General features: G+C 51.8%; 1 protein-coding gene across 5 annotated transcripts in view; it reads left to right on the plus strand.

The window, feature by feature from the left end:
• Positions 1 to 25,928, plus strand: part of RAI1 (retinoic acid induced 1) — a 116,968-nt gene that overhangs the window by 26,130 nt on the left and 64,910 nt on the right. For 3 of the 5 annotated variants that reach the window (XM_016145224.2, XM_016145225.2, XM_016145227.2), the window contains exon 2: positions 12,996 to 13,138. The gene's annotated coding sequence lies outside the window, so the exon portion shown is untranslated. Of the gene's footprint in view, positions 1 to 12,350; positions 12,571 to 12,995; positions 13,139 to 19,421; positions 24,296 to 25,928 lie in introns of those variants that run through there. The other 2 variants (XM_036223436.1, XM_016145226.2) reach the window with 2 other exon arrangements.

Below are 25,928 nucleotides of genomic sequence, written 5' to 3' on the forward strand. Positions count from 1 at the left end.
ATGGAAAAGAAGTACAGGAAAACCTCTTCAGGGTAGGGAGGCGGGGCTGAGCTATGGGGCTAGAGGCTGGTGATAGGGAGCCTGTGTGCAGGTGGGGAGACTGAGGCCCTAGGAGAATTCCAGACACTGCCCTCTCTGGAGCCCTCTTTCACCAGCGTAACACACACGCATGCACAGACACACAGAAGCCCAATTGCAGCAGCATATCTGGGCTCCAGTCCTTCTGCCTTCTTTCTGGACCTGTGTTCCCAGAATAGGCTTTTCCCAGCTTTTCTATCATTGTGCCCCTGTGCACTAGTGCACCGTCAGTGACGAGTTGCATATCCCTTAATCCCTCCTGGCCCTTAGGGTGGGTGCTCTTCATTCGGTCCTTCAACAAAGCTTCCCAAGGGCCTCCTGCAGCTGGGCACTGTGGGGAGTGGGTATGAAACTACACCCCTCTCCTCACTTCCAGCCTGGATGGGCCCTGGGGTGAGGGGGCAGTGAGGTCTGTAGAGCCTCTTAGAAAACACAAGGATGAAGTCGAGAGCAGGCACAGGGCCCAGCAGCTGCAAGGGGTGACAGAGAGCTTGGTGAACCTGTGAAGAAAAGTTTGGTAGGAAATGAAGCTGAGGTCAGTCAGGGAGCAGCTGCAGGAGGGGACTTATATCTCTCCTGGAGGGAAGCTCTCCTCCCGGGCACCACATCTGGGGCATCTCTGAGGAGTGACAAGACATTTGCCTCCCAGGACCTCACAGCCTCATGCCTGTGGAGTGCCTGCCTGGCAGAGGCAGCCCCAGACCTGGCCGCATACCCCAGAGCCAGGACCCCATCACCCTCCAGGGCCAATCTCTCAGTGTTTGCTGATGGTTGTCATGTGGGTATGCAGCCCTGGATGACCAGCTCTATGTTTTCAAGAGAAGCAGGAAGTTAGATTTTTATGGGAACTCTTCTGGCTCAATTAACAAAAGGCACAGTGTGGTTTAAACCGTACATGTCCACAGGCGAAGGGCTGCCAGTTCATAACATCTGCTCTGTGAGCACTTGGGTTTTGCATTTGCTCCTTTTACATTGCTTATATTTTTGGAAACAGCCCAAATATTCACTGAGCTGCAACTCCATGCTAGGCGCAAACAAGACATCATGTGACAGAGCTGTCATTTTAGTGGGGGAGAAGACTGGATGGAAAGATATGTCAGGTGATAAGTCTTATGAAGAAAAAGAAAGCAGGGCTACAGAAATAGAGTGGTGGGGAAAGCTAAGCAGACATGCAGAAGTGTGTTCTAGGGGGAAGGAACAGCCAGCCAGTGCAAAGGCCCCGAGGCAGGACCATGCTTGATGTGTTTGAGGAGCCACAAGGAGTCCAGAATGGCTGGAGCAGAGTAGCTCTGGGGAGAGTAGGAGGAGATAAGGCCAAAAAGTAGCAGGGGTCAGACTGTGTAGGGCAGGAGTACCCAACCCCTGGACCGGTACTGGTCTGTGGCCTGTTAGGAACCGCGCCACATAGCAGGAGGTGAGTGGCAGGCAGGAGAGTGAGCAAAATTTCATGTATATTTGCAGCTGCTCCCCAGAGGTAGCATCACTGCCTCAGCTCCACCTCAGATCATAGGGCATTAGATTCTCATAGGAGCACTGGTCCCTGGTGCCAAAAAGGTTGGAGACCTCTGGCATAGGGGATTGTAGGCCCTGGCACTGATCTGTAAAGACAGAGAGTAGGTGAGTGGTTGACAGGGGCTGTGGTATGGGGGAGAGTGGGGCATGACTGCTAATGAGCATAGGTTTCCTTTTGGGAGGATGAAAATATTCAGATATTAGGTAGTGATGTGATGATAGTTGCACAACTCTGAATATACCAAAACCACTTAATAAGGGTGTTACATTTCAATAAAAAACTTTAGAGCACACCAGGATTTCTAAACAAAATCGATAAGCACAGAGAAGATTCAAAGGAAATAGTAACTGTCACAGAGAGAGGGGGCTCTGGATTCCTTTTTTCCTTTGTACTTTCCAACTTTTACAGTTAAAAGTAGGTATATCTAAAAAACAAATGCTTTGTGACCTGGGGGTGGGAGGTGAGCAGGGAATTGATTTGGAAGGGCTGCTCACTCACTCCAGCCCATTGAGCTCTGCCTGTCCGCTGGGCTTTCACATAGCAGGTTTAGAGTTGGAGTGCTTGCTCTGACCCCTGGCACTGACCTTCTGGAATTCCACTCCTGTTCACACGGCCTTGGTGAAGTTACAGGACCAGAGATTCCAGCAGTCCTCCCATGTCTGGTGTCTGAGCTGCCTGCATATCTCCACCCAGAGACCACCTTTTTCTACTTGCACGCCTTCAGCCACAGGTTGCTCACCACCTCCCAGGGCAGCTTGCTCATTCCATTTCTGGGCAGCTCTGCGTGTTAGCAAGCTCTTCCTTATATGGAGGTGAAATCTGTCTTCCTGTTGCTTCTACCCCTCCTCACTTCCCTCTCTGAGCCCCAGTTTCTGGTCTGCAGTATGGGGCTCTGGAGCCCCTCCCTGTCCCAACCCCTGCTTGGCCTTCGGAAGGTTATGAATGGACTTGAGGATTAGTAGCCCAGAGCACATGTCAGTAGTTATCTGGCACTGGGAACAAAGTGTGGCCTTTGTCCCAGCGGCATAACCAAGTAGTATTTCAAAATTAAACATTCAGACCATCACCATGAAGTTGGAATTTGATACGTATCCCAGAGATTGAAAACTCAGCTCTCTCCATAGGCCAGGAGGGAATAATCGTAATCAGAACTAACCTTTATCAAAGGCTCATGATGTGGCAAACCCCACAGTGACTTTCATGTACTAATTTCCATCAATCGTCTATACAACCCAGGTCTTACTATTCTCCCATTTTAAAGGTGAAAAAAACATATTCAGAAACATAATGTGAAGCAGCTGGGTTTGACTCTTGTCACATAGTTTGTGAGTGGTGTGGACTGTATAAGAAAGACCAACGCACAGACTCTCTAAAACAGAATGTATGGAAACAGTATTAGAAGGACATACTAATTGTGGTTGGTTGGACTTGGTTTGGGCCCTGGAAGTTCAGAGTGAAGGATCCTCATATTTGCTCTTATAGCTGCTTTGTATCAGGTGTTGGGTTTGGGAGAATTCTCCTGGTCTCAGATTGTGAGCTTTTTGCTAAGTTTAGGGAGAAAGTATTACATGGCTTAAAAGTTTGCTTTCCAGCCCATATAACACCCTCTCCCCATGAGGTAAGCTGGAGCAAAAGCATTATCCTTATCTCTCTTCTCAGCTATGGAAACTGGGCCCAGAGTGGGTGTGGAGCAGCCAGGATGTGACAGAGCTGGACTTGCACTGGGGATGGGCAAAGGCAGCACCTTTCCTGAATTAGGGTGTGTTGGGGAGGATGGGAACCATGAGTTCATCCCCTAGTAACTCTCCTTGGAGAGCCCAGGTGGGTGTCTGAAGCCAGGGCTCTACTTTCCTCCACACGTGTACTAGGCTGGATTGCTGAGCTGGGCCCTGGGCATAACAGGTGAATAAGAACAGCTCTGTACAAAGCTTACAAGACAGGGCAGGGGTTGAGGCTGGACCTGAAGTCACTCAGGCCTTGTGCCTTTCACTTCTGCTCTCTGAGCCTCAGTTTCTACATCTCTAAAATGGGTTAAAGACACTTACCTCGAAGGATTGCTAGGAGGATTCCATGGGGAGCGCTTGGCAGAGTTAGCACCATCTTTGTATGCCACCCCCATATCCTGTGGTACAATCACTTAGCTTCCACCAGGGAGTTTGGGATAAAGCCAAACTAGGAGGAAAAGTACAAGAACAACAATCTCCTCCCTTTCCCCTTCCTCCTTTCTTCCCTCCTCCTCGCCCTCTTCCCCATCCTCTATCTCCCCTCCTCCTCCCCTTCATACACTCAAGTGATAAAAATTTACAGAGCGCAATGAATGTCCCAACCACCCCCAACCCTCCTTTTTGATCAGCATTTTCTTCTCCATCCTTCTAGAGGCAATCACAGCAGATCCAGGCACCCCTGAAAAGAGCTTCCCAGTGGAATGTTCCCCAGGACTGCAGGACTTCCCTATTCCAGAAGCAGCTGAGCCCCTGGTCTCTAGCATCCAAGGGACTGGGTCTCCTTTAGCAGGGAGGGAGCTGACCAATCCAGCCCAGGTCCAGGCAGGAGCTGCAGCTGTTAGGAGTACTTCAGGGATCCTCACCTGACAAGGGCCAAGGACTGAGGCCAGGAGAAACCTTGGGCCAGCATCTGTGGTGCCACCACGTCGAGGGAGGGCAGGGGCCTGAGGAGCTCTAAGCTGAGCTGGGAAGGGTCATTTGAGTAGTGGTTGAGCTACCCAGAGATTCCCATGAGCTCTGGGGCTCTTTGTCCCAGGATGTCTGAGGTCAAAGTAAACAAAAGTATAGAGACAAGTAGCTGCTACTCAGGTGTTTGTGTGGGTTTATGTGTGTACTTTTACACAGAAGAACCTGTATGTGTCCTTATGTATGCATCCGTCACATGTAGATATGTAAATGTCCCTGTTTATATTTCCTGTGTTCATATTATTGCATGTGTATGTCTCTGATCTTGTGAGTGTGCGAACACACAGATGGTGTGCCATGTAGTTCCACCTGGGGGAGTATGTGTGTTTATGCATGTCCTGATGGCTCAGATCTGCTGTGTGATGTGGGGCCTCTCTGTAAAGCTGGGGCGTCTGCAGTCACCCTGAGTTTGGGGGATGGAGTAATGCTTATCATCTTGTGGGGTTTCCTTCCAGACAGACAGAGGAAGCTTCTGGGGCCCAGGGAAGGGTCTGAGAGTTCTTCAACCTCTCAGAAGGGGAGAAAGAGGGGGGATGTTGTCATTCCCTTTCTCAGGCACCTGGGGAACACCTGGGCCTGGGTTGAAGGGATTGTGTGTCCTGGTGATAAGGGGCAGGGAGTGTGGACAGTCTTTGTGTGCTTGGGTTCTTTGGTTAGCACATATGTCCTGGTCCCTGTCTCAGGCTTTGTGTGTCTCTGCATGTATATTTGTATGTGAGGGTCTCAGGCTGGGCCTGTGGGTCTTACTATGAGTGTAGGTCTGTCTGACTCAGGGTGAGTCTATGTGTGCATATGGCCTGCTTGCACTGGCCTCCTCCTGCTCAGTGGCACTGGACTCTCAAGGAAAGTGCCAGTGGCCTTGGGCCTTCTTTGGTCACCATGGACCTGAAGTCTCAGTGTAGACCATATTCCGCGGTTGATGGTACTTCTTACTTCAGGAGCGGGATGGCTCTGAGCTTCCCACATGGTCCCTGGTGACCTGATGGAATGTGTCCACGGGATGGTCACTACAGTGTGCTTCTGCCAGCATCGGGGTTCAGACTGAAGCCGGGGCTGGGGTCAGAGATCACTCTATAGCTGGGGCCAGATGTTGGTGTGTGGCTAGGGACTGTGGCTAGGGTTAGAAGTTCATTCATGACCAGGGCAGGAGTCAGTCAGTGGCTGGGGTCAGGATTCCATCTGTACTGGCACAGAGGACTGGATAGGCCTCAGCCACACCATTGCCCCCAGCCCCTTGGTGGCTTCCTGGCCAAGAATGTGGATTCAAGCCCTGGGCTGCACCTAGGGAGATAGGGGCACAGGCTAAAAAGGCTCCTGTGGGCCCTGCCCAGCACAGAGCAGGTATGTGGTTTTATGAACTGCTCCCATTGATATGACAGGATCTTAGCCAGGCCATATATGCTGGGAGTCAGTGATCTTGGTCATAGCCAGGAACCAGGGGGTAACCTCTGAATCCAGGACCTAGCCTAAGAGCGCAGAGCAGGGCTAGCACCTCTTCACGCTGAGAAGAGGCTGTGGAGATGCTTGTGGGCCCTTCTCCTGGAGCCTCCCCTCTGGGTCTCTGGTGCCCTCTACTCTAACCTGCCACCCTGTCGCTCTGTCTGTCATTCCTTCCTCTCCCCACCTTTTTTTTTTTTTTGCTCCTTTTTTCCTTTGGTCTTCTCTCATCTCTCGTCCCCCTCCCTTTTCCATCCCCTCTGCTTCCTCCCATTTCTGTCTTCATTTCCACCTGTCCAATCCTCCTTTTTCCCATTAACCCACCACTCCCACCATCCCTGCCTGCAGCCACAGCCCTCTAAACCCAGGATCTTGCCTCCTCCAAGCTCAGGGACAGAAGTTCAGCATTTTCTGGTACATTCAGATGCTGTGAAACAAATGTCAGTGGGGGTGGGGTGGGGCCTTAGGGCTTTGCTGGTATGGACCACTCAGGAGAGGAAGGCTACAGGGGCTAGGGGTGAGAGGTTACAGAGAGGTCTAGGTTCCAACTCCAGCCCAGCCTAGAGAAGAGGATCCCTAGTGGATAGGTCTGCCTTATTGAGTCTGAAGTTGTATGACCACATCTGGTAGCCTCCCACAGTCTAGTAAAGAAGGATGGACAGATAGATGTCAGAGAAAGCCACAGGTAGCAGAGATCAAAGGTTGTACAGATCAAAGGCAGACAGAAAAAGAATTGGTCTCAGTCACAGGCATTGGTGGGCTTTGGTTGGCAGAATCTAGCCCAGCCCATGTAGAGCCAAGGGCCATCCCAGGGCAGAGATTGTGATGTGCACTCCTCACCCCTACTCCCAGGGTGGGAGAGGTAGATGCCAAACAGACTTTCTCTTGCCCTGACTCTGGCCAGAACCTAAATAGGGAGATGTGCAGATCTTCCTCTGACCTCTAGGCCATCCCCTGGGATGGGGAGGCCGGGCAGGGGGTGGGATATACCAACTGTTTGAAAATGTAAAAACTTAAGCAAACTTGGATATTTAAAATCCTGATGTGCCTCCACCCTCCAACTAAAACATGAAATTCTTTGCTTTCAAAGAAAAACATTTTTTCTAATGTTTTGCTCTCAGTCTCAAGTGGTGGCCCGGCTCGCAGGAATTGCTGGGCATCAGAGGGTTTTGGTGTAGGAGAAAAAGGAATAGGGCTATAATTGCTTAGTGACCATGCCAGCCCATGAGGGCAGTGTGTTGTCTGTTCTGTTCATTGCTGTTTCCCTGGTGCCCCCCAAAATACTTGATACTTAGTGGGTGCTCCATAATCATACCCTAAAGGAGAAATTTGTGGAGTGGAGCTTTGCAGAGTAGATTCACTCAGTTGGTCTGGGTAAACAATAGGAGCTATGACGTACGAAAGGCAAACAGGGCCCATGGCCACTGACCTAGACTGACATGTTCATAAAAAAGGGAAACTCAAGTTTGGGGTGGAAAAGGGACTTGGTAGATCACCTGGTGCTGACCCAGGCAGTGCACTGCTCTTAGTATGTCCACTAAAAATAGAGCCTATTCAGTAGTTAACAGATTGGCATGAAGGTTATTAACCTTTCAGAAGCAGGTAGAGTGGTTCTTTCCTGAAGACTTTCCCAATCACTTCATGACTTCTGTCTGATCGCTGCAGCTCCATCCTAGTTGCTCAGGCCAAATGCATCAGCTGATCTTGTTAGCCCTGCTTCCAAAATAAATCCAGAATCCGATGCCTTCTTAGCTCTTCATGACCCCCACCCTGGCCAGGCCCTGTCATTGCTTTCCTGGACTTGTGTAGGGGTCACCTCAGTGGGCTTTCTGCTCCTGCCCTGGCCCCATGCCTGTTCTTTTCACAGAATCCAGGGGGATACTCTGAGGACCTCAGGGAGATCACATCCCTCCTGTGCTCAAAACACTACAGAGACTCATCTCACTCCCTGTAAAAGCCAAAGTTCTTACAAAGATGTGTCACCTCTCTGTCTCAATCTCTTCTCACTCACCCCATTGCTCCTTCCACTCCAGCCACAACAGCTTTGCCATTCCTTGAAAATTCCTACCCTGCTCCTGCCTGAGAGTCTTTGCACTTGCTGCTCCCTCTACCTATACAGCTTTCTCCCCAGATAGCTGCATGCTTCACTACCTTAGTCTTTCAAGTCTGTTCTCAAATGTTTTCAAATGTGAGTTCCCAGACCACCGAATGTGAAAAAACAGTCCTCCCCAAGATGCTCCCAGACTTCTTCCCTGGCTTTATTTATTTTTTTTTTTACAGCACTGCCCTACCTAAATGAAACATACTACACGATTTACTCATTCATTCTGTTTCTTGTCTGTATCAGGACTAGCTTTGTCTCATTCCTAGCTCTGAATCCTCAACACTTAGAACAGTGCTTGGAACATAGGTGCTCAATAAATATTTGGCAAGCAAATGGGTAAATATTTCTGCAACCGTCAAGTTGTGTGACCTTGGGCCAAGTCAGTTGTCTGGACATCAGTGACCCAGTCTCTGAAATAGGGAAGGTAACCGATCTGAGGAAAAGATAGAGATTACAAATCACTGGCTGACTACTCCATAAACATGTGTGGAGTAGATGTTGAAACCTGCCTGGCCCACTTCTGACCCCAGGCCTTCATACTTACAGGTCAAGTACCTGACACTCTTGTCTTCTCCTTGGAAAGCCACGGTACCCCAAGGCCACAAGGACCTAGGGGTTACCAGACAAGGGCTGAGCTTGAATGCAACTTCTGGGTCTTAGTGGCACCAGCCTGGCCTGGTGAGTAGAGTCCAGGACCCTCTTCTCTGCCTCTTGTGCCCAGCTGAGTGACCCCTGGCTAACCCAACCCTAGTGACCTGTCACTGAGCCCAACACCTGGCAGCCATCTCTACTGATGATCCCTTTGCCTGCACTCCCCATATCCCTGCCTGGGGTCCCTTCCTTGGTTCCTGTTTATTATTTAACCCTGGAATAGCATTTGGACATACACTTTGCAGGAAAGCAGATAGCGCTAGGCAAACAGAAGGGCGACCTGTCCAGGCCCGTACTTTCCTGGAAAGATCAGGTGCCTTGAGACCTGTGAACATCCCTACCCCAGCCCATAGAACTCTCCTACCAGCCAAACGAATGGGAAAATCCCTTTTCCCCACTTAGCCTGGGACAGGACTCATGGCGGGTGGTGGAGTCAGACCCCTGGCCAGAGCAGGGAGCCTGTCAGCCAAGCAGCCTCCCCTGCTGATCATTCTCTCAGCATTTATGGAGTACCTGCTGGGTGCTGGGTGCTATCATTGTGATCCTGCCAGTAGGGTCTGATAGAATAAGCAAGGGTTTGGGGGCCACGAAGACCTAAGTTTGAATTGTGACGTCACTTCATTCATTTGCTATTCATTCACTTTCCACATTGAGTACCTGCCCTGTGCCACGCAGTGGTAAGCAAGATCTCCCTAGAAACATATAGTCAGAGATCAGATTGTCTTGCTGCATATTCTTAATAAGTCCTTTTATGGTTCTGAGCCTCAGTTTCTCTTCTCAGAGATGGGCAGATCCCTGCTTGGGGAGCTTTCCTGATGACCCTCTGTGATAACATTTGTAGAAGGGCCCTGGCCAGGTAGGGGGTTTCCTTCCCTCTTTGGCAGATGTGAATCTGGACCCCTCTGTCAGACTGCCTTCAGGAACAACATAGAGGTCCCTGGAACAGATGAAGGGCTCTTCTGTCCTTTGGGATAAGCTATATGAAGGGCACTCACTGAGTGACCTCCAGTGAGGTCCTTTCACAGCAATCCTTTCATGAATCAAGTGACCTGTCCTTGTCCTGGTATTCTCCATCCCCACCCCATCCTCATTGTTCTCCACAGGGGCCGTTGGTTCAAAAAATAGTGTTGGGCTGGGCCAGGTTCACAGGAAGAAGACTTGGGTCAGCCTCATTCATTCATTCGCTCACTCATTAATTCAATAAATGCTTATTAAATGTACAAAGGATACACCAATGAGCAAACAAAAATAAATACACAAGTAAATTATATGGTAAACGAGAAAGTAGGGAAGAGCATGCCAGTCAGAGGGACCAGCAAATACAAAGGCTCTAGGGTAAGAGTGTGTATGATAAATTCAAGGAACAGTGGTGAGTAGGGGGTGGCATGAGGTCAGAGAGGTGGTGGGGCCTGATTGTATGGGATCTTATCAGCTACTGTGGGGACTTTTTTCTTCTCATTACCAGGGAGGGGAGGGGAGCCTGTCCCTGCTCCCACAGGAGAAGGGGGCACATACGACCATCCTCCTAGTCCCATCTGCCAGTCTTGACCTTGTGGGTGGCTGTGTGGAAGAGGTGGCTGAGTCAGGATGTGATAGGAACAGTCTGAGGCTGAGGGTCAGGTGGCACTGTGATGGGTTAAGGGTCTGTCTATAGCTGGGTTGGTGGTCCCTACCAGGGATTTGGGCTTTTTTGTCTAATGGTGCACACGGTGGGCCTCTCCTGGCTCACCCAGCAGCTTCAGAGCTGAGGGACCCTGGTTCCCAGGCCAGATAATAGAAAGCAGAGACTAAGCAGCCTACCTTTTAAACACGTGGAACCCAGAGCATAGAGCACTGGGCTGCCCAGGGCCTGCTCACTTAAGAGTGAGTGCCAGCAGACCACCCCTCCCCCCCCCCTTTTTTGCTATATCTTTAGTAGGTAAACCAGAGGTCAGCCCAAAGGGCACATTTTGGGTCCATTTCTGGGAGAGAGCCCTGCTTTTTGTCCATGGGTGGCCACACTCAGAAGTCTGGGTGCTCCAGGCCTGACAGTAAGATGTTGATCGTCTGGCAGAAGGAATAGCATGTGCAGAGGCTCTGTGCACTTGGATTGATTAGGTCTGGGCTAGAGCCCAGGAATCTGTTTTGTTTCCCAGTTGACACTGTACATATGGTAGGCGTGGGAATGACACTGTACCAGTGGTAGGTTTGGTAGCCACCAGGCCCTGCACAGCCTTCAGCCAAGAACCTGGAGGTATAGCAGTCCTTTCATGAAACTCCTCTCACTTGCTCCAGCCCTAGCCCAGAGGGGCCTGGGCTGAGGTAGGCACTCAGGCAGTGGGGTGATGTGCCACCAGCCACTTTGCTCTTTAAAGGGCCACCAGGACTCTGCAAGGGCCAAAGAGGGGGTGGAGCTCTCTACCCCGACCTGGCTGGACCTATAGCGACTTTAGTAGAAGCTGGGAAGGGGGGTTAGGATTTGGGAGAAGGGGGCGATCACTGAACAGCAAAACTTAAGTGTGATAGAGGTCATGGGGTGCGTTCCTCTCCTCTTACCAAGAGAGAGAGGGGTCTGAGTGGGGTATCGTGGTGGGGATTGAGAAGAGTGACGTAGACTAGAGAGCGAGCAGGAGAAAGTGGAGAGAGCCAGGTCTGACATGTGTGTATGGTCCCTGGCTCAATAATCGATAATCTAGTGGACCGACAATAGGTCGGACACGTGTTTGGAGAGAAGGATGGGTTGAGTGGATGGAGAGACGAATGGATGAATGAATGAATGGCTGCGTGGGCGGTGAGCAGCCTGGGGAGGGGCGGGCCAGCCAGCGTTCAATCACAGCCGCGTGTTGCAGCTCCCGCCTGCTACGCTCAACCCGCCTCCCCCTACCGCGGCCCCGCCCGGGGTGCGTAATTCTGTGCCCCGGGAGCTCTGGAGCTGCTGCCCTTGGCGGCTCCGGAACTGGGACGGGGGGGGGGGGGGGCGCTGCGCCACCGCCGCTGGGCTCCACGCGCCAGCCTTTAGCGCACAGGCTGGGCCACCCCTCAGCCGCTGGGGCGAAACTGGAGGTGCTGTCCCTCCTCGAGGACCCTGGCCCCACGCTTCTTTGTCTTGGCCTCGTCCTCCGCTGTCCGCCGACCACTACTAGCCTCTTAAGGCAGCCCTCGCCGCCACTTTCCGGGATCTCCGAGTGTCAGTACTCGATGCCCCTAGCCTTTAGGCGGCTCTCCCGGCCCAGCAGGATTCTCCAAACCCATTGCCTTTAGGACCACGGGGCCAGCAAGTGCCAGGATCTCCAAGCTGCTTCTCTAGTGCAGAGAGAAGGCGCGGGATGAAGGCCCCACCATGTCTCCGCCTTTTCTCCCGTGCCACTACTTGCATTGCGCCACGACCCCAGTACAACCAGTTCGCGCCTTAAACGGCTCATCTGCGGCTGTGTGATCCCTGACGCCATGTGGGCCACCCCCTCACCCCGCCTGCCAGGCCTCAGACCCACACGCAGAACACAGCCCCACGCAGCCATACACCACAGCCTCTCGCCGACCCACAGCCCTGCACAGGCGCACTGCCCCCTACACAGCAAACCCACAGCCCCAATAACCGCAATCCCACTCTCAAACAAGCCCACACGGATACACAACCCTCAGACACACTCGGGTCCATACAGACACAATCCCCACCCCAACAACCTCACGCAGTCACAGCCCCGCACAGGCGCAGTCCCACCCACGCAGTCACACAACCCGCCCTATAAACAATCACACACAAACACGACCCCACACAGTCACCGCATCACTCAGTCCCTCCGAGACCTAGAGACACATTTACAGCTCGCAGCCATTCACAGCTCGCAGCCAGACCCGCACACCCCGTGACATTCACACGTAGGACAAGCCAGAAATATACAGCCACATCGATGATACACACACGAACGGAACGCGAAGCCAAGAGCTCACCTACCGGCTCATAAGTCACTGGAAAAATATTCAAGCGTTCCCTCCCACCCCTTCTATCTCTGACACGCGCGCGCGCACACACATACACACAAATGGAGACACTCACCCTCCACCCCCTCTCTCTAAGCTCCTCAGAGCCTCGGAGCCGGTGACCCCGAGCCCCCACGGTGAGAGCCGCAGGAGCGTCTCCCCGGCGCCCCCTCCTCCTGCTGGCGTCCAGAGCTCACCACTCCTCCCCCATCTCCTCCCTCCCTGCCCCCTCCTCCGCCTCCCCTCCCCCGCGTCTGGGGCGCGGGCTGCGCGCAGCCAAGCCCCCTCGTCGCGCGCCCCTCCCGGCGCGCGCCCCGCGCCCGCATCGCGCTTGCCGAGTGGATGCGGCCACGGGGCGGTCTCTAATTACCTCCTGTCCCCCGGCAGCCCGTGAATAATGGCTACTGAGGGCGCTCGCTGGGGCTGCTGAGAAGGAAACGTGGGGCGCGAGAGGCGCGGCGCGCGCGGGAGCGCGAGGGAGAAAGGAGCGAGCCCCGGGCTGCAGCGAGCAGCGGGTGGAGAGAAAGGAATTGTGCGAGCGCTCACATTTTTTTCTCCTAAGGATCTCATCTGGCCGCCGCGTTCTGGAAGAGGCGAGGGGGAGAGCGCGCGCGCGCGAGGAAGAGAGCTCTCAGACCGCGAGGGGAAAGGCAGACGGCAAGACGCGCAGCGCCGGCGCTTGGGAGACCCAGGAGGAGCCCGCAGGTATTGTTGGCGGCAAGAGCTTTGTGTCTTTTGGGGAGCCGTTCCGGGGCGCAAGGGCTCCCGGATCCCCCAGCCCGCCGCCGCGCTCAGACCTGCTCCAAACCCGGAGCTGCCCGCGGGGGTCGCCGCCCGCCGCCGGCACCCCTCCCGCGCGCCGCAATCTTGGCTGCATTTGCAGATTTGCCTGTTTTGGGGGTTTTCCACGCTGGTTGAGGGAATCGGCCTCAGGAGGAGGAATTTCTTTCCCTTTAAAAAACATTTTTTGGCCGATGTTTGGTTGCGTTGGGATTCCCCCATCCCCTTTTCTCCACGGTCGGCCGAAGGCAAGGGGCTTAGATGGCGGGGCTGGTGGCCGCGGATGGGGAGGTGAGGGATGCTGGAGAATGAAGGAGTTTTGTTCAAGTTCGCAATCTGCACCCTGCAAGCTGGTCAGGCGGAGAAGGGCCGTCTGCGCGCCCGGTACTGCTCAGGATAAGCGGTGGGAAACTTCCCAGGAGCGCAGACTCCCGGGGGATTCGGCGCCCCCGACGCCTCCGGGAGCTTCCTCTGGCCGAGGCGGCCCCTCCTTGCTGCCCGCAAGCGCTTAAGGTCGCGCTCTCCCCATCCCCGCCTTCCTCCCTCCCCCGGCGGCTTCCGGATCTGGACAGAACTGGAGGAGCAGCTTCAAACACTTCCCCTGGAGACCCCTCCCCACTCCCCGCGCCAGAGCCTGCCCTATAGCCCCCCTGCCCTGCACCTCCGCCTCACGCGCGCCAGAGTGGCCAAGCTGACAATGAAATCTCGCGCTTCTGCTGTCGGGGTCGGGGGGTGGTCGCAGCTCGGTGTCTCCTGGGGCTACTGACCCAGTGCAGGGGAAGGGGAGGGACTCCTTAGGGGGAGAGGCTTGTTTGGGTTGGAGATGTTGAAGTCGGGTGGGGCCTTGAGGGCGGGGGTGGGGGCCAGGTGGGGCGCACTGGGGAGGCCGGAGGCTTGGGTTCTCTGCAACGGGTAGCAGATTCTAGCCCCCCTTGGGCTTGGTGATTGGCTGGTGACTTCAAGCACGTCGGAGGGCTCCCCCACCCCCCCGACCTCAACCTTCTCCCCCCAGCTCTGCCTCCTCCCCTCAAGTACAATGCGGGCTTCAGAGGTGATCTCGAGGGTGGAGAGAGAGAGAGAGAGAGAGAGAGAGAGAGAGAGAGAGAGAGAAAGCGCGAGCGTGTGTGTGTGTGTGTGTGTGTGTGTGTGTGTGACAGAGAGGGAGAGACACGAAGTGTTTGCCTCCTGCGATCCATAGCAGACACTGCTCTGGTGACTTGAAGATCCGGACGCCTCTCTCCCTCCCTCAGGGAAGGGGGGAGGGGAGTGGTGGGAACTTCTTTTCCTACTGAGGCCCTGGGAAGGGAATGCTAGGCCAAAGAATTTCTGGGGATCGCAGTCCTGCGGGGGACTCAACTCACAGTGAGGTCAGAGGCTTCTACTGCACTCTAAGCGCCCAGATCCTTTTCCTTCTTTGTAGGGGGTGGGGTGTGTGTGTGTGTGTGTGTGTGTGTGTGTGTGTGTGTGTGTGAAGGGCTAGTTGAAACGGGAGTGGGGGTGGAGGATAATCAATGGAAATCTGCCTTAGTTGGATTGCCAGGCTGAGCAGCTCAAGGGCTAAAGGGGGAACCTTTTCCTGGGGTAGGGAGCCAGGCCCAGGGACCCCAAGTTGGACACCTGGGCAGGTGAAGGCAATTCTTTTCCATTCTTAAAAGAAAGGATTCCTGGAAGAGTGGGGAGGCATCTTTGGGAGGGGCAGCTGCAGACAGTTTTCGGGCCATTCTTTGACTTGGCCCAGTAATGGAAAGAGTTAACCCTCCCCAGAAATCTGTCAGCCCCCACACAACAGGAACAGGGAGTCTGACCCTTCTACATGCTAACTGTGTGTGGTTGGCTGATAGGAGCTAACAGATTCTGTGCCCTGTGCTCCCTTAGCAGCAGCCTAGCCAGACAGGACTTGGCTGGGTGGTGCCTTGTTCAGGAACCTTAGGGAAGGCTGAAATCCGAGCCCAGAGAGACTATCACGGCCAGGTATTAGCCTTGTGGTGATGATGGAAAAGGGGTTACTAGCCAGGGCCACCGGAACTGGAAGCCTTGGAGGCTGGGGAGGCCCTTCTACACTTGCCCCATTCCACCCTCACCCTCACCACCCACAGCTGGAAGCTTGGTGGTTAAGGGTGAGTTTCTGATCTATAGGCTAGTCTGTGAAACCCTAGGAACTGAGAGCAGGCCTGAGTGAGGCCACAGGAGGGCAGAGCCCACTAACAGGATTAGTTTCTCCTCACTTGGAGGGCCCCATTATAACTCCCCTTGGTGTGGAGTTATTTAAGGGGCTGTCTTCCCTCTTCCTCACCCATCCTTCATTCCCATTTCCTGCAAATGAGAAACATTCCCTGTGGACCTTAGATTCCCTGGGTCTGGCACAAGATAGGCACTCAGCTTTGGCTGGACAAACATAAGAGTGAATGAATCAGTAATGAATGAATGGACGAATGAAAGGAGAAAGTTTCTAAATCGGAGGCATTTACTCATTGTTTTTATTTAAAAACAAAACAAAAACAAAAACGTTTTTGCTGCACACATTTTAAAATATGGTTTGTAGGAAATATAAAAATTAAAGAAAAAGAAACAAAGTTACTAACAGTCTTAGTGGGCTATGATAACATTAATATTTTGATGTCGTCCTTTGCAGTCTTTGTCCAGACTTGGTGGTTGGTTTGTTTTTTTCTAAGGCTTTGTCGTCATTCTCTGTATTCAGATGTATATCCTGCTCTTTCCGTAGGCGCTAACGGGAGTCTTTTCCTGTTTTGTAACCAGCTCTTCATAAATACCACAGTTAATGTCTTCAGGCTTTTCCAATCTGGTGGATGTACCATCATTTACTTAATATTCCCCTTTTGTTCAACATTCTGGATACTCCTGATGAATGAGGTAGTGGATATATTTTGGGTAGAAAGCTTTTTTTGATGCTTAAGATGATTTCCTGAAAATGATTCTGCTGATGCCAAAGGCTCCAACATGCCTGCAGTGAAAGAAATGGACTTCTCTTTTTTTCCTGAAGTGGCACACTGTTCTTTTTTCCAGCACAATCTAGAACCTTCTATCAGAACTAAAAAGAACCTTGGTGATGAATCACCTGTCTGACTCCTCTCGTTTGACAGAGGAGAATATGGGATCCCAGAGAAGGGAAGTGAGTCCCAAGGTCACACAGCAGCAAGAATGGACTACCAATCTGCCAATTTTGTTTCTGTATTCCAGAAGAGTCCCTAGGGCTTTTTTAAGGCTGACCTTTTCCATTTCACAGATGGGGGTACTGAGACTCCAAGAGAGAAGCACTCAGTGTGTCCCTGGATTCACTAACTGGAGCCCCAGACAGACTCCTAAGCCCTTGGTGTCACACACATTAATCATCCATGGGATCAGAGGTCACTCAAGTTACCAGCCTGTGATTGGTCAGCCATGTTGCTTTTACCTACAACTCACCTTTCCTCTTTGCCCTCCCATTTTTCCAGAAGGAAAAGCTGAGGATCCAAAGCAGGTGCAGTGAGAGGGGTGGGACTGTAGATGTCAGAGAACTCCAGTGTTGTACCTTTACTCCTGTGCCTCAGTTTACTTGTCCAAAGAGCTAGCTCCAGGTCTGTTCAGGAGCTACAGGCCGGTGTTGGCACAAATATCTACCCTGGGGATGTGGGGAAGGACTCTTAAACTCCCATTCTGATCTTGGGTTGACCTCCAGAGGCCCCCTGGGGAAGAAGGGGAAAGAGAGAGGGAGAGAGAGGAGAGAAAATAATGGAAAGGGGGACAGTGGGAGATAAAGGAAGGTATTAGGGAGGGGAGGTCGGGAAGGAAGAAAATGGGGGAAGGAAAGGACCTACTTAAAATAAAGAACGAAGACAGCCCTTTCCTCTAGTCTCATTGAACACCCAGAGGAGACATTGGGAGACATCACTCCTAGTGTGAGTATTGGGGATGGTTAGTGCTGGATGGCCAGGAACAGCTGGACATCCGAGGTGGGCTCTGTCAGGACTGAGTGGAACAGCTGTTTGGAGAGCTCTTGGGGTCAGAAAGATCCAGACCAGGTGGGTGTCAGGGAGGCAAGACCTTGGTGGTTTTTCTGTTCATGGGTTCCCCCATGGGGCAGATGGCAGTGCACATACATGTTGGGGACTGGGGCCAGGGTGTTTGTAGGGGGCGAGGTGATTGTGGCTCTGACTTCCCATCTCAAGGCAGTGACCTTTTGTTTTCACCGCTGCCAGCACACCCACCCGCCATGGAATTTAGAGCAGTCCTCCCATGAATGTGGGTATTTGGGCATTTTTTTAGTGTATTCTGTGCTTGGACGTGTCCCCATGGGCACATGCACATCTGTATATCCTATGTGTGCGTGTCTGTGTGTCTGAGCCTGTTTGTGTATTAGTCGGGATTGGTGTGTCTGCCAGCCTGGGCCTGTGTGAGCCCATGTTTGTGTGCTTTAGATCCTGTTTGTATAAGGAGTCTGTGTGTCTTCCAGCTTTGGCACATATACGCGCACACATGCCTGTGTATGAGAATCTGTGTGTCCCTGCGTGTGTCCCTGTCTGTGAGTCTCTGATCCATTTGTGCATTTGGGGGGGGGGGCGGAGGGAGTGTGCCCCTAAGCTTGGGCATGTGCATGTGTGACTGTGTGTGAGCACACACTTTCCTCCTAATGGCCCCAAGAGGGTTCTAGGCAGCATGCTTTGTGCTGCTTTCAAGGTTGCAGCTGGGTAGGTGAAAGGGGGGGTGGCCTTCCACTTGGCAGGGTGGGTGGGGGGAGGCAAAAGAAAATCTTAAAAGACCATCTTCCCTCTGGTCTCCAAGGAGATCAGCCTGTGAAATGATCTGCACGTTAATTAAAAACGATTATATCCTGATTGAGCCATTCCTGCTCATATCCCTCAGCCAGAGAGAGGATGAGGCTGAGACCAGAGGATACAGAATGGGGCAGGGTCCAACTGCAGGGCACAGCCAGCCAGAGCCCCACCCAGCCCATGGAGGAGAACACACCTTGGAGGAGGGGGCTACTCCTTTAAATTTTAAAGACGTGCTCCCCCACCCCCACCCCGCAGGTGGTGCTCTTTGAGTCCCAGGAATTGGGTGGCAGCCATCAGACCCTATGGATTCCCACTCATGTGCTAGGCACTGGGTCTATTGTTTGCACAGATCCTGCAAGTCAACATTTCTGGTTCTAGTTTTACAGAGAAGCAACATGCTTAAGATCAAAGGGCCAGAAGTTGGGGACCCCAGGCTGGACTCAGCCCTCTGACCCCAAAGCACAGACCCCCTTTCTGGCTCCCAGCTGCTTCTAGACTCATGACGAGGGGTCCTCACACTGCAGGACCCTTGGGAAACTGGGGCATCAAGGATAGGCCTTCTGATTCTCTATGGCACCCCTGAGATTGTTTCTTTCTGAGGTCCAGATTGGCCAGGATGTATATCTGTAATGTCCATTTGTGTGGGGAGCCTGATGACTTGCTGGCCTAATGCAGCTCTGGTCTGACTTGTCACCTTTGCCAGCCTGGGTAGGGCCTGCTCCCACTTCTTTCCACTCTCCCCAAAGGTGGCTGATGATTCTGTAGCAGACCAGCCACAGGTGCCCCTTGGAGCCTGCCAGCCACTGCATACCCACACTCCTGGGTATGTGCCCCAAGATTTTTCTGGAAAAAGTCTGGGTCTGGTTATGCTCTGCCTTGCCTAGTTATTTCATGCCCCCGGACAGCCCTGGAAGGACCGTAGTGTTAGCAAAAGTAGTCATAATGATAATTAACCAGGTGGCCCTTTATCTGTACCCTGGAACTAAGTGGTGGTGTAGTTCAGAGTGTATAGGTGTTCAGGTGAGCATGTTCACTTCAGGGTTTGTGGAGATTGGTGGCCTGCTACCCTATCCCTTCCCTATCACTCTGTGCCCAGGCCTGGTTTCTCTGAGAGGAGACCCGGCTAGAGGTCAGTCACATCCAGAAGCACATTAGAGCTCTGGCCATGAGCAAAGGCTTTTCCCACTTCTTTGAGCCTGTTTCTTCTTTGTGCAGTGGAGATCATAGCTTTTTCTTGATATGACTGTTGGAAAGTAAGGAAAACCAGGTCAAGTTTGTTCAAGTGCCTGGCAGCATCTGGATGCACCGAGGGGCTCATTAAGTGTACATCTCTGCTTCTGTCCTTTCAGAGCACCTATGTGTTACCATGGCAGGTGCCTTGGGTTTGCAGGCTTCTGTGGAGGGAGACACATTGTTATTCATTCTGTGCTTTCTAGGAGACAGTCTAGGGTTGACATCTCAGTAGGAGCATCCAGAGGGCTAAGAAGTTCATTGGATGCCCCGTAAAAGAAGTTCATTGGATGCTCCATCCCCCACATTATCAAAGGTAGAGTGTCTGGGAAAAGGGAGGGGATGTTTCTCCTGGACCGGGTCACACATTCTTAGGGGGAACTTGACCAAAGGTAAAGTTTTGGGTATAGAAATAGTGTTAAGAGGAATTAGAAGGGGCAGAAAAGTTAACATCCAAACATTCTCAAGAGCGGAATTTGGCGAGAGGCTGGCAGATGTTGGCTCATCCCACAAAAAGCTTTTTGCACTGAAGCAGAGAGACCCTATCTGCCCCAGGTATCCCTGCAGGGCACTGCCTCCCAAGAGTTCCTTGAGCCATATGGTATCTGCCTTCTTGCAAAATATTTCCTTGCCTTTTCCAGGTCTGAAATGCCTCCTTTCCTCACTGTGAGGGGTCAAAGCATTGGAGACCCTGCTTAAAATGTAAACATGTTACCTTGGAGGAGTGATCAGAAGATGAACTCATGTTTGCATAACACAGGGGCCACCAACCTCTAGGCCCTACAGGGCCAACAGGCAATGCTAACGAGGGTGTAGGGGTTTCCTGGCTTTCCTGGGGTATGGCAGATCAGCTCTGCCAGGGTGGCAAATTGGATATCCATCAGCGAACTTCTCAGGAACCAGGATTCAGATGTTTTCATGACATCCCGTTTGTATATGTTGTCCCCTAATACAGCAACCCACCTATGGCTAGATTCAGACCCTGGCCCACCAGTTTGCAGCTTCCAGGCTTAATAGCTGTTACTCAGGGGTCACTATAATCTCCCCCTATGTCTGGCCTTGAATCTCCACCTGCATTCCCTGAGAACTGCATGGTGCCAAATTCATGTATGTCCCACACCTACTCTGGCCCTTGTTTAGCCATTTTAGAGGTGAGGGTATGGGAAAAGAGCTCACACAGGGGTGCCGGCACCCAACTGGAACGGGTCAGCCTGACCCTGCCTTCATGGCTCACAGAGGCCTGATCCAGTCCTACGTGATGATGGAGTTTCCACAGTTGTTTCCATTGACGGGGTGCAGCAGGGCAGGTTGTCAGGAGGCATCTAATGGGTACCTGGTTGACAGGTCGAGTTTCCTTTCTTTCATTTCTTAGTTCAGTGTTCAGTATACATTTGCTGGCAGCCTTGTGGGTCTGACCCAGAGGAGGCACATCTGGGCTCTGCCCAGTCAGTGTGGGCCTCCCAGAGAAGGGGACTTGAGCCCTAAGTCTGGAAGGGGGAAACATTTGACTGTAGGAGGCAGCACTATATAAAATGTTCAAAGGCCTGGAGGTGTGAAAGAGCCAGGAGAGTTCTAGAAGGTCAGATGGTAGGTGGGAGTGCGGGAGTCAGAGGCAGGAGTGAAGGCTGAGAGAAGTCTGGGGTCTTGACTGCTGTGAAAAGATTTACTGTGAAGGCACTGGGAAAAGAAGGGTGCTCCATGAAGATTGTGGCTGGAGCAAAGACTTGGAGGTGGGGATTCATGGGGCCAATGAGGAGAGAAGCTGGGGAGAATCAGACGAGGACCTGGGTAGGGTTGCATGACCCCCATGTGTTCCAGTTCTTTGTAGGGCCGCAGTTTCCTCCATCAAAATTCTTGATTTCTCTTGTTTCAGAAATTTCCTGACTTCAGAACTCTTGAATTCTCTGATTCTAACCGGTGGGTCCTAAACTAGACAAGAGCTTCTTCCTCCTTGCATTCCTCCCTTGTGGCCTCCTTTTCTACCAAGCTGTCCAGCTATCATGTGGACCTGGGACATAGCTCCAGAGGGAAGCAGGGACCTGGCCCAACCTTGCAGCCTGATACTGAGCCCTGGGAGGGATTATTAAGTCTTGGCTAGGGAATGAGGTGGTGGTCCTCTGAGACCAGTAATTAAATCCCAGCAGATTGTCATTCCCTAAAAGAAGGCTTGGCGGAGAGGGAGAAATGCACCCAAGCCCTGGAGAGGGCCGGAAGAGGAGCACTGGGAGTGAGGTAGCCTGGTGCAGAAGTGGGGGTGGAAAGAAATGATATCTGGAATCCTACTGTTCAGATCATCTTGGCAAGGCCCCTGGTACTAGGCCCTGAGCACTTTGTTATTTCCAGTCTTCAATCCCTCCCTGCTAGGGAAGATTCCTGCCATCCCCATTTTACAGATGAAGAAACTGAAGCTTGGAGAAGTCAGACAACTCTGGTTCAAGGTCCTGTGGGCTATAGTAAGAAGCTCGGCCAGGGATGAACCCAGGGCCATGTGCCAGCATTGCCCTTTGTGCTGGGTATTTGTGGAGGGGCCGGTCCGTACAGCTTAACTCCAAGGGAGGTGAAGTCCCAGGTGGGGTGGACTTTCTCACTCTCCTCAGAACACTTCTTGTGTTTGGGGTCTTTTGACTTGGGGGGAGGAGGCGGCAAAGCTGGGATCATGGGTCACCCTGTGGAAACTAGAGGGTGCAGGCTCCGCAGGGCCTCCAGCTGACACTGTTCTTTATTTACTCTCCTGCTGGATGATTTGAGGCAAGAGCGGCCCCTTTCTGCATACTTCCTCATTAGTATAGGGTTTGGATTATCTTGGGGTTCCTATAGTCCCAACAGTGGGATTTGCCAAGTGGAGGGAACTAACTTGGAGAATTCCTGCTTCTTCCTCCCCTTCTCCCGCTTCCCTCTTTATGCTGCTGGTATCTTCTGAGCCTGTTCTCAAGTGAGGGGCTTTGGTCAACTCTTCCTTTCTCCACACACAGCAGAGGTGGACTCTGTTATTGTCTCCATTTGACAAGAGCACACTGAGACCCAAAGAGGCCACCACCACTGCTTGGCAATTTCCTTGCCAATTAAAACACACTTTTTTTTGCAGTTCTACTGCCCAGCTTTTGCCCCTGCCTGCATTCCCCCTCCTTCGCATTCAGAGCTACCCTTCTCTGAGTAGACCTCTGTCCTCGGAGGAAAGCATGAGAGATTTGGGCCTGAATCAGGCCAGAGGTTGTTCACTGACAACACCCTCATATAGACACAGTTTGGCCAGCACAGGGTCTTAAAAATAACATCAGACTTCACATAAAAATCCTACTTTTTGTTTTTCTTAAACTGGCAGGTTGCAATAGGTGGCCCTACATGCCAACAGGGCACTGCAGACAGCTAGAACAGGGCTGACACCTTCCACTGGTTCTATGCAGTCCCTACTCTGTCGAGTGTGCCCCCTGCTTAGACCTGGGTTTACACCTGGGTTCCCATCCTGGCACCTTGGCTTAAACTGGTCATATCTTTGAACCTTATCTATAAAATTTCAGAACTGAGGAACTGATTTCAAAGTAGGTCTTTAAGGTGTTTTTAAAAAATTCTCCAGGAAAAAAAAAAAGGAAAGTATGCACCAGGTCGGGGACTGACTGCCTGGGGAAAGGTAAGGAGGTATGAAAGGGCTTAGAGTGCTTGCGGAGTAATACCCAGTTCTCCTTGCCTGTTAAAATGTGCTTGGCAAAGCCTGAACACTAACACTGGTTGGACTCTGCTGGTTCTATACCATGATCCAGTCATTCATATGCCCCTCACAGCATCCCTGATAGAGTGTCATTGTGGGGACTTTTATTCCACTTTTAGTAGATGAGAAAAGTGCGAGACAGAGAGGTAATGTGGCATGCTCTGGGGCCCAGCAAGGCCAGAACTCCAACAAGGGGCCCTATTCTTGACTCCCAGTCCAGTGCTCATTCTGATCTGAGCTACCATAAAAATTGGCTCTTAAGCGAACTGCTTTTTCTTGTGCATTTTAAAAAATGCTTTTAGTTAATATGCGAGAGGGATTTCGACGTTCTCGTACATAACCTTTTGCTGAAGCGACAACGTTCGATAAAAGGGTCCCAGGAGAGCCAGTGTAATTTGGGTTGTGAGGGACAGAGAATACCAATGCAGATGCTTCTCCAGAAAGCTCAGCTGTTCCCGGGAGCTAGGAGACCTGGGAGCCCCTCTAGCCACCTCATGCCAAAGCCTGGCCCCTAGCTCTTTCCTGGCCTGGACCCCATGACCATGTGTTCATTCAGAATCATGTTTGACTATTTCACTTTTTCCCCTCACATTTTTGAGTGAGGATCTCAGTTCCTAGAGGAGGGAGGTGAGAGGTTTCTGTAGAGAGAAAAAGCGTCTCCAGAAACGAGAGGGATTGAGAGCAGGAGTGGGTAGGGGACAGATGTGGAAGCCCTATTTCTAGGCAAGAGCTGGCCAGTTGTGGGGTGGCAAACAAAGGAACCCAAACTGAGGGCAAATTGAAGGGCATGTTCAAGGTCTGTTCACATTTGTCCTTGGCCCCAAAGGATCAAAATGGGCTTGAGGTTCCAGTTAATTGAGGCTGATTCTAAAATGGAAGGATTAATAAGTGATGACTGTCCTCCTATGGGAGCAGACCAGAGCTAACTGGGAATGGAGATTGTGAATTTAGAGCCCTTTTCCCCTCCCACCTACCTAGAGGCTCTGAGAATTTCTATCCACTGAGGATCAGGGACAAACCTGATGCAGGCCTCTTCCGTCCCTGTGTGTGGGTTCAGGACATGGAAGTATATTACCTGCCTGCCTGTGTGTCTGCACCTGAGGTCCTCCTCAGACACACACAGGGCACATCTGTGTGCATGCGCACGCATGTTGGTACTGCCCACCCTCCACTCAGCTACCTCCAGGCCTCCTTCCTACAGAGCAGCTGTCCCTGTCACCTCTCCTTCCTGTCAAGAGACAAAGAGATCTCCACATGTAATCTCAGCAGGATGTGACTTTGCGACTTCTTCAGAGAGCAGTGCCTGGCTACGTGGACAGAGATGACATTGCAAGGCTTCAGTTCCACCAGAAGAGGAGTGGCCCATCTTAGTAGGTGTGCAAGCAAATGCCAAATGAGCACCTTCCTCTCCTTTTTGGTCCCTTCTAAGCCAAAGTCCTGGAGCCCTGAATTTCCCCAGCTGACACACAGCAGCTACTGAGGCTGCCCCGCATTGCCAGCCTAGGCTGGCTGGGGAGCCTGACGGAGGGCTTCTCCCCTTTGGTGGCCCCAGAACCTGGCCTAGAGAGACCCAGGGAATGTGGGCAAGGATGATAGTGTGTGTCACAGTGTGTGTGATGTTTGACCTATATGTGTGTCTGTGTTGTGTGGGTACATTTTTGTGTACTGTACACACATGTAGGGCTGCAGGTGTTGAGTGTGGATTTCCATGTTGTGAGTGTTGTGGATGGCTCTGAGGGGTGGGAGGAGCAGTGAGAGTGGGTGTTCCTGGGCACTGTGTTAGGTATTGACCAAACAGGAGTGTATGCACTTGGGCTGGTGGATGTGTTGGTGTTAAGGGTGTCGGAGGTGGCTCTCTCAAGGCCCCGTTGAGTCCCCACTCAGTCCTTTCTGGCCCATTCCTTCCCAACCCAGGTCCCTCTCACCACCCCTGCCTCCAGGTCAGACAGGCTCCCAGTTACCTTAAACCCTGACTATCCATGCTTCCCCTTTCCAGGAACAGCACAGCTCTTGACTTCATCCCTGTTCTTTCTATAAGAGTGGGCCTAGCAGGTTGCCGAGAGGTCCCCAGAACCACAGGGACAAGGGAGAAGGAAGAGGAGGCTGCCCAGTCACTTCTCAACCTCTCCCTAGGAGATCCTGAAGGAAGTGGGTTTCTGAGTTTTCTTCTGCATCTGGGCCACACAGTATACCTTTCTGGAGATACCATGGGCATTTCCAGATATGAGCTAGAACAGTTCCAGAGATGGAATATTTTTAGAAATAAGAAATGGTATTTCTGGAGACAAGATAAGGATGTTCCTAGAGACAAGATGAAAAACATGTATGGAAGAGGGGCATTGCTGAAAGTGAAATTGGTCTTTTTTGGAGTAAAGATGAGGCCTTTCTTGATTCTAAATATTGTTAGAGATGAAACATTTCTGGAAATGGACAATTTCTAGAGATAAACTGTAGTATATCTAGAAGTAGAGTGGTTTTTAAAGTGGATGCTGGAGTATTTCTGGAAATAAAATAGGGCACTTCTGGATTTGAGATATTTTTGGAGTTGAAATGGAACATCTCTGGAGATGGGGTGTGATATTTCTGGAAGTAGAACATTCTTGGAGCTAAGATGGAGCCTTTATAGAGAACACTGACATTTCTAGAGATGGATTATATTTGAAGATGAAAGGGGATTAGTTATGGAGATAAGATGGAGCATTTCTAGAGCTGCAACATTCTGGAGCCAAGAATTTCTGGATTAAAATGAAGCATTTCTAGAAAGGAAATAATAGATCATTCTCAGAGAAGGGGCATTTTTGGACGGAAGATGGGATAGTTCTGGAGATGGGATTTTTTGGAGATGAGGGGGACATAGCTAAAACTGGCTGTTTGAAGACTTCTTACATAGATGGGAGAGGATCCCACAGGGGCCCAAGAGTGCCCCCTACTTATGACCCTTGTTTTGCAGGAGATGGGCCTCAGGCCCAGAGGGGTGTGGCAGAGCATGCCTTCTGGGGATCTTTCC

Source organism: Rousettus aegyptiacus, unplaced genomic scaffold (assembly GCF_014176215.1).
Source record: "Rousettus aegyptiacus isolate mRouAeg1 unplaced genomic scaffold, mRouAeg1.p scaffold_m13_p_6, whole genome shotgun sequence".
In the NCBI taxonomy this organism is placed as follows: Eukaryota; Metazoa; Chordata; class Mammalia; order Chiroptera; family Pteropodidae; genus Rousettus; species Rousettus aegyptiacus.